Source organism: Arachis stenosperma, chromosome 4 (assembly GCF_014773155.1).
Source record: "Arachis stenosperma cultivar V10309 chromosome 4, arast.V10309.gnm1.PFL2, whole genome shotgun sequence".
Lineage (NCBI taxonomy): Eukaryota > Viridiplantae > Streptophyta > Magnoliopsida > Fabales > Fabaceae > Arachis > Arachis stenosperma.
Window position 1 is genome coordinate 41,542,732 of NC_080380.1, and position 7,638 is coordinate 41,550,369.

Consider the following 7,638-nt stretch of genomic DNA (forward strand, 5'->3'; position numbering starts at 1 on the left):
TCAAATGATGCGGTTCCAGTTGCATTGAAAAGCTAACGTCCGGGGCTTCGATTTGATATATAATTTACTATAGTGGCCATACAGATAGGCAACGCGAACACGTGCTCCACGCGGATGTGTCGCAGTGACAAAAATCAGCGTGACAGAATTCGTCAAAACGCGATTCTGGGCTATTTTCAGCCTAGTTTCAACCCCAGAAAACACAGATTAAAGGCTGCAAAGTGGAGGAATGAAGAGGGATGACTCATATTTCACTCTTCATAATTTAGATGTAGTTTTTAGAGAGAGAGGTTATCTCCTCTCTCTTAAGATTTAGGATTAGGATTCCTCTTACAGGAATTAGGATTTCATTTTCTTCAATCACAGGTTCAATGTTCTTTTTATTTATTTCCCCAATTTAGTTTATGAACTCTTTATGTTGGAATTGATTTCTTTTATTAATATTTGAGGTATTTCAGACATATGACTTTTATTTAGTTTCTTATATTCTTGGTTCTAGTTGATTAATTGGTGACTCTTGAGTTATCAAACTCATGGTGATTGATAATTGTTATCTTTGCTGATTGATTTAGATTCCTATAACTCTAGTCTTTCCTCAGAAGTTGACTAGGACTTTAGGTGTTAAATTGATTTATCCACTTGACTTACCTTCATAGTTAGAGGTTGACTTAGTGGGAGCAAAAATATAATTCTCATCACCATTGATAAGGATAACTAGGATAGGACTTCCTGTTTTCATACTTTGCCAAGAGTTTTTTTTTGCTAATTAATTTCATTCCCTGCAATCTATTTCTCTTATTCAAACCTTTCAAAAACCCAAAAATACTATTTTTCATAACCAATAATAAATCATACTTCCCTGCAATTCCTTGAGAAGACGACTCGAGGTTTGAATACTTCGGTTTATAAATTTTATTGGGTTTTGTTACTTGTGACAACCAAATGTTTGTATGAAAGGATTTTATATTGGTTTAGAAACTATACTTACAAAGCGATTATATTTGTGAATTTCTTTACTAATAGAAACCTGATCGTCAGAGAGTTCAAAAAGCATTAAACAGGAAACTCAGAATATCAGAAGACAGGCAATAAATAAGTTAGAAATACAATATGGAGAAGGCAGTTAAGGCTTCAGAGTTATCTATTTTCCGGATTGACTTTTCTTATTAATTTATTTTATTCATGCGAGATTTAATTCATGGCGAACTATATGTAACTAGACCCTAATTCCTTAGACCTTTCTAGTCTCCTCTAAAATTCATCAACCGCCAATTCCTTGGTCAATTAATTCCAATTAGAGGATGAAGTTTAATTCTAGCTATTATGCCACAAAAATTCTAATTACCCAAATATAAGAGGATTATATGTCACGTATCCCATTAAATTCAGATAATTAGAAATTTAGAAAAATATTTTTTGAAGCTGTTGTTCAAGTAAAGAGCTTTTCCAAGTTATACAAGAACTCAATTAGAAAGAGGGTCATACTTCCGTTCCACCCAATTTCATAAAATAAAGAGCAAAAACAATTCTTGAATTATAAATCAAAACATGAATTAAAAGACAAAAATAATAGAATCAATCCACAAATAGATAGAGCTCCTAATCTTAACAGTGGAGGTTTAGTTGCTCATGGCTCAGAGAGAAAACTAGGATTCAGGTAAACTGTAATTTACAGAATGAAAATGGAATTCCCAGAAGAAAAGTTTCTTCTTTTTATATCTAATCCTAATTAATTTAAAATATATTTTTTAAAATTAAAATAATATATTTTCCTATTTTAAAATAAAATTTAAATTTAAATCAGAATTAATTAAATAACCTACGCCTTGTAACGTGGGGACCATTTGGGGACGTTAGGCGCGCCTTATATTTTGTTAGAAAGCTCTGAAAGTTAGCTTTTTAACGCCACTAGAATCACGTCCATTGGATCTATGTAGCTCGAGTTATTTAGGTTTGAGTGCAGAGAGGTCAGGGTTGATAGCATCATTCGCCTTCTCTTTTTCTGCAAAAAACTCCATCAATTCCAGCCAAATACTACCTAAAATAAACAGAATCACACAAGACTCAAAGTAGCATCTATAGTGGCTAAAAGATAATTAATTCTTGATTAAACTCAACAAATTAATTGCAAATTCATTAAGAAAAGATAGGAAAGATGCTCGTGCATCAATGTCCTCCATAATAAATTACCTCAAGTCAGAGACACTCCCTATAGATAAGAAGGAGGCAAAGAGACTGATACGAGAGGCACAGTACTACACCATAATAGGCGACATCTTGTATAGGAGAGGAATCTCAACACCCCACCTAAAATGTGTACCAACTTCTAATACAAGGGAAGTCCTAGAAGAAGTACACAGCGGCATGTGCGACAATCATCTGGGGGCACGAGCTCTCTCTAAAAAGGTATTTCGGGCAGGATTCTTTTGGCCGACCCTACAAAAGAAAGCAATCGAGTTTGTTAGGACATGCCCACCATGTCAAAAGCATGCTAATTTCCACATCGCCCTACCAGAGGAGCTTATCAGTGTAACATCACCTTGGCCATTTGCAAAGTGGGGACTCGACCTCCTCGGACTCTTTTTCCAAGGATCGGGACAAGTCAAATTCCTCATTGTAGGGGTAGATTACTTCATAAAATGGATTGAGGTAGAGCCCCTAGCTAATGCCACGGTTCAAAGAAGTCAGAAATTCTTATACAGAAATATTGTTACAAAGTTTGGGGTTCCTTACTCCATCACCACAGACAATGGCACTCAATTCACATACGCAGGTTTCAGGAAATTAGTAGCTGACTTAAAAATAAAACACCAATTCACATATGTAGAACACCCCCAAGCTAATAGACAAGCAGGGGCCGCCAACAAAGTCATACTAGCCGAGTTAAAATGAAGACTACAGGACGCAAAGGAAGCCTGGGCTGAAGAGCTCCCACAAGTCCTATGGGCATATCGGACAACTCCACACTCCATAACAAGGGAATCACCCTTTCGATTGGCTTATGGAATGGAGGCAATGATCCCAGTAGAAATCGAAGAAGGATCCCCCAGAATGATCAGCTACAATGAAGAGGTCAACTCCCAACTTCAAAGGAAAGAACTCGACCTACTTCCAGAAGTCCGAGAAATAGCTCGGATTATGAAGGAAGCATTAAAACGTCGAATGGCCTCAAGATACAATCGGAAAGTAGTTCAGCGAAGTTTCGCCAACAACGATCTCATCCTAATTCGAAATGACATCGGCATAGGTCGACCAAGAGAAGAAAAGCTAGCAGCTAACTGGAAAGAACCCTACCGAGTTATAGAGGTATTGGGAAAAGGCTACTACAAGGTGTCCGACCTCGAGGGGAGAGAGCTACCAAGGTCATGGCATGCCTGCAACCTAAGAAGGTATTACAGTTAGAAGGTATTAAAGATCTTAGGTCAATGTGCACTCTTTTTCCATAAAAGATTTTTGAACGAGGCACCAAGCGAAGATCTGCAAAATTACCTGACTTAGAAGGTTAAGCACCCACATGTATATATTTTCTTTTTTCCTATATGCCTATTTTCTATTTGAATATAACTCTCCAGATTTTCTACAAAGTCTCTCTACCAAGACGCATTAATCTGAATGCAAAATTCATCGCTCGATTACAATGCTACAGGTTGGCAAGGTAAAACCAAATTTACCGCCCGATCACGACAAAGTCGGCGAGATGAACACTGAATTCATCGTCCGATTTCGACAAAGGTCGGCCAAGTGAGAACCAAACTCACTACCCGATTTCTACAAAGTCGGCAAGATGAAAATAGATAAAAATAGATTTATGCAAGAAGTTATAAAAAGTAATCCATAGAAAGAGGCTTGACAATGTCTGAATAAAAATAGATTGCTAAAAATAACTTAGGATGGACCGACCAGAAGAAGTCAGACCAAATCGACCAAAGCGACAAAAGTTATAAAAAGTAATCCATAGAAAGAGGCATGACGAGGTCTGAGTAAAAATAGAATACTAAAAATAACTTTGGAAGGACCGGCAAAAAGAAGTCGGACCAAATCAAATCGACAAAAGTTATAAAAAGTAATCCATAGAGAGAGGTCTGACGAGGTATGATTAAAAATTGATTACTAAAAATAACCTAAGAAGAATCGACAAGAGAAGTCAGACCGACGAAAGCTACAGATCAGACCGACAAGAAAGTTGGACCAACGAAAGCTACAGATCAGACCGACAAGAAAAGTCGGACCGACGAAAGCTACAGATCGAATCGACAAGAAAGTCGGACCAACGAAAGCTACAGATCGGACCGACAAGAAAAGTCGGACCGACGAAAGCTACAGATCAGACCGACAAGAAAAGTCAGACCCACGAAAGCTACATATTGGACCGACGAGAGAAGTTAGACCGACGAAAGCTACAACTCAAAACCGACAAAAAGCGTGCGCTAAAAAGGGCCCCCACAACAAGGCTATTAAAATTGTTCAAAGGCTAATTAAAAAGGTTCTACAAGAACACTAAAAAGTTTCTAGACAAATTAGCCACAAAGATCAAATAGAAAGCGGACAAAAACTAATGAACAATCAAGAAGAAGTCGGACAACAAAGTGTGGACATTCTCTGCAGATTCGCAGAAATTGCAGAAAAGCAATCAAACATATCAAAACACAGATATAATTCAAAAGACTCATAAAAGGCCACCCAAGTGTCAGCCTAAGAGTTTAAGGATACTTTATTTTTCAAAATCAAGTTGCACAAAAGCAACCGAATGTCCAAAGAACCCAAACCATAGTTACAAAATATCAGAGTCTAAAAGCCCACAAGCTGGGCTATAGTAAAAAGTATATGAAATCATAAAGGGTCCGAAGACTTCTTCATAACAACATCCTGAATAGAAGGAAGAATGATATTCAAAAGAGTCGCATCCACAGTCCCATCCTCATGATTTAAGACTTGAACGTCAGGATCGGACTCGGGATGGCCGACCTCAGAAGCAGGAGTGGAAGCAGTAGTGGTGGCAGAAGTTTTAACTGACGGCGTTGGAGAGGGAACTTCCTCTTGATCATCATTTGGGGCAGGAATGATCTTCCCGTCCTCAACAATATTATCTAAACTAAAGAGAGTCTGGTCGAGCTCGGGAGCAAGAACTCAGACCCGGGCCTTCAAGTTCTCATAGGCAGCAGTAACACAACCCACAAGATGACCCTGGAACTCTGCTTAGTCAGCATGAGCAGACTCCAGCCTCTCCCAGACCTCCAGCAGCTCACTATAAGTTTGAACATAGCTCTCTTTGTGCTTCTGCGCCATCTCCTCGGCCAGATTCGCAGTGGCCTCAACAGCGATAGCTCGGGCCTTCTCATTTTCTAGGTCCAACTCCAATTTTGCCACCCTTGTATCAAGCTCATCCTTCATCCCTTAGATCCTGTCAAATTCCGACTTAGCCTCCTCCATAAAGGCTTTCATCGCATGGACGGGAGAGTCTTGAATTGTGCGGAACAAGGCCACACCCATGTGAGCCATCCGAACACTACTACTGGTGATAAAATTCAGATGGTGAAGGATGGACACATCGTTCGTGGAAAGTCGGCCGTAGGGGGCAATTTGATTATCAACAAACCCCACAGCATCAAAATCAGGGGAATCAAGGTCGTAGGGTTCAATAGTCTTCTGCTTCTTGGGAGGAGGACCATCAGCAGAAAGAGAAGCAGCACCAAAGGTCGGCTGGGGAGGATCAGAAGAAGCCAAGTGATCCTGGGGAGACGGGATAACTTTCCTCGGTCCAGTAGTGTCCGAGGCCGACCTCCTCGGAGTGGCTTGGGAAGATCCCTCTCCAAAACCTTTGGCCGAGATGTTCAGAGCCACAGTCGCCTTCCTCGCCTTCTTAAAGGCCTTCATGGAATCCGCAGTCTTCACCATCTCTGAAAAGGAAAGCAGCAAATGCCAAAATTGTAAGTAAGAAAGAAATTGGCAAGCAAACAAACAAACAAAACTAAAAAAGAAGTCGGCAACTACCCAATTCAGCACAAAGAAGGGATGGATCCCCTAAAAACCTCTTAGTGTCAAGATGTGGAGGCTCCCCCCAATTTTCCTCTAAAATACGAACAAAGGCCTGCTCAACCTCATCTAACATTTCCCACGAATACCTAGACACTACCATATTCTTTTTCCAATATAAAGGGAAGGTGGGCTCGTTATTCTGGTCTAAGAAGAAAGGCCGAGCTCCTTCAATAGCTCATACCTTGAAATAATAGTTTTTAAAATCTTTAAAAGATTCATCATACATAGAAAAAACTTTCTTTCCCTGGGCAGCTCGAAAAGAAATTCAGGAAGCCTTCTTCTTAGCTGCCCCCGGTTTCGTCAAGACAAAAAGATAAAGAAAGAGAGCTTGTGAAGGTCGGACATCCGGTTCCCGACATAGCAATTGAAAGATTTTTATGAAACCCCATGAATTCAGATGGAGTTGGGAAGGAGCTACATTGCAGGACCACAGCAGGTCGGTTTCGAAGGAAGTAAAAGGAATGGTGATGTTCATTTGGCTGAAAATATAGTCATACGCATAGAAAAAGGGTTGTTCTCCTTGAACCAAAGAAGGAAAACTAACCATCTCCTCGGGGTCAGGAGACACTAGCTCATAATTCTTCTCTTGATCCCTATCATTACAAATCCTATGATACCTCCTAAGTCGCACACAGTACTCAGAATCAACCACGGAGACACACATTAAAACAAGGGAGTCCAGCCAATCAGACATGCCATCTAGGACTTTAGTAGACATTTCAACAACGCTCTTTCGAGAGGACATGGGTCAACTATTCCTACAAAAAGAAGAGAAAAAAGGGGGGGGGGGGTTACTACTGCACAGCTCGGACAAATATACAGATGACTCGGACAACGACGTATGAATACCAAGAGTCAGATACAGCAGTAAAAGGGAAACCCCAGGACTTACACCAATGTCCAGGGGCACCCTTTGGAGGCAATAACAAGGCAAAGAACTCTGATAGAAGAAAAGCAACAGTCGAAAGCCTAAAATCCTAACACCTTTCCACAAGGAGATCAATACTTCTCAGGAAAATAAACATTCATACAAAAACAGCAAAGAAAACCATCGACATCAAACATCATCACAAAGATGCAACCTTTTTTCAAAGAAGAACAGTTCAAGTACTCCAAGCTACAAACAGAAAAAGTTTACAGAAGTCAAATAAAAGGGGGAGAAACAAGCGATAAATAAAAAAACCCTAGGACAACATCAAGGCGCGCATTACAGCAACAATCAGGCACAACAACGTAGAAAGATTCAAACTTTTCAACACGAAGCCAAATAAGGTCAAAACTTTTAAGCACAAGCATGCAGAGAAAATGGTATGGAAAGTAAAAAAGAGAGAAGAAGAAAAACCAACCTGTAGAAGAGAGAGGACGATAACTGATCAGGGACTGAAGCAACGACCGAAACGACACCAACAATCGCTTTTCGGGTAAAGAAAAAGGAGGCACGAAGATGCAAGAACAGAAGGGTAAGGAAAAAAAGGAAATTGCAGCGAACAAGGAGAAGAGAGACTGAAAGAGGCTTTGAAATTCAAAAATAAGATACGAAGAGGGAAACAAAGAAAACGGCAAAGAGTTAATAAGTTTTTAACCTTCGCACGTTCCCAAGAA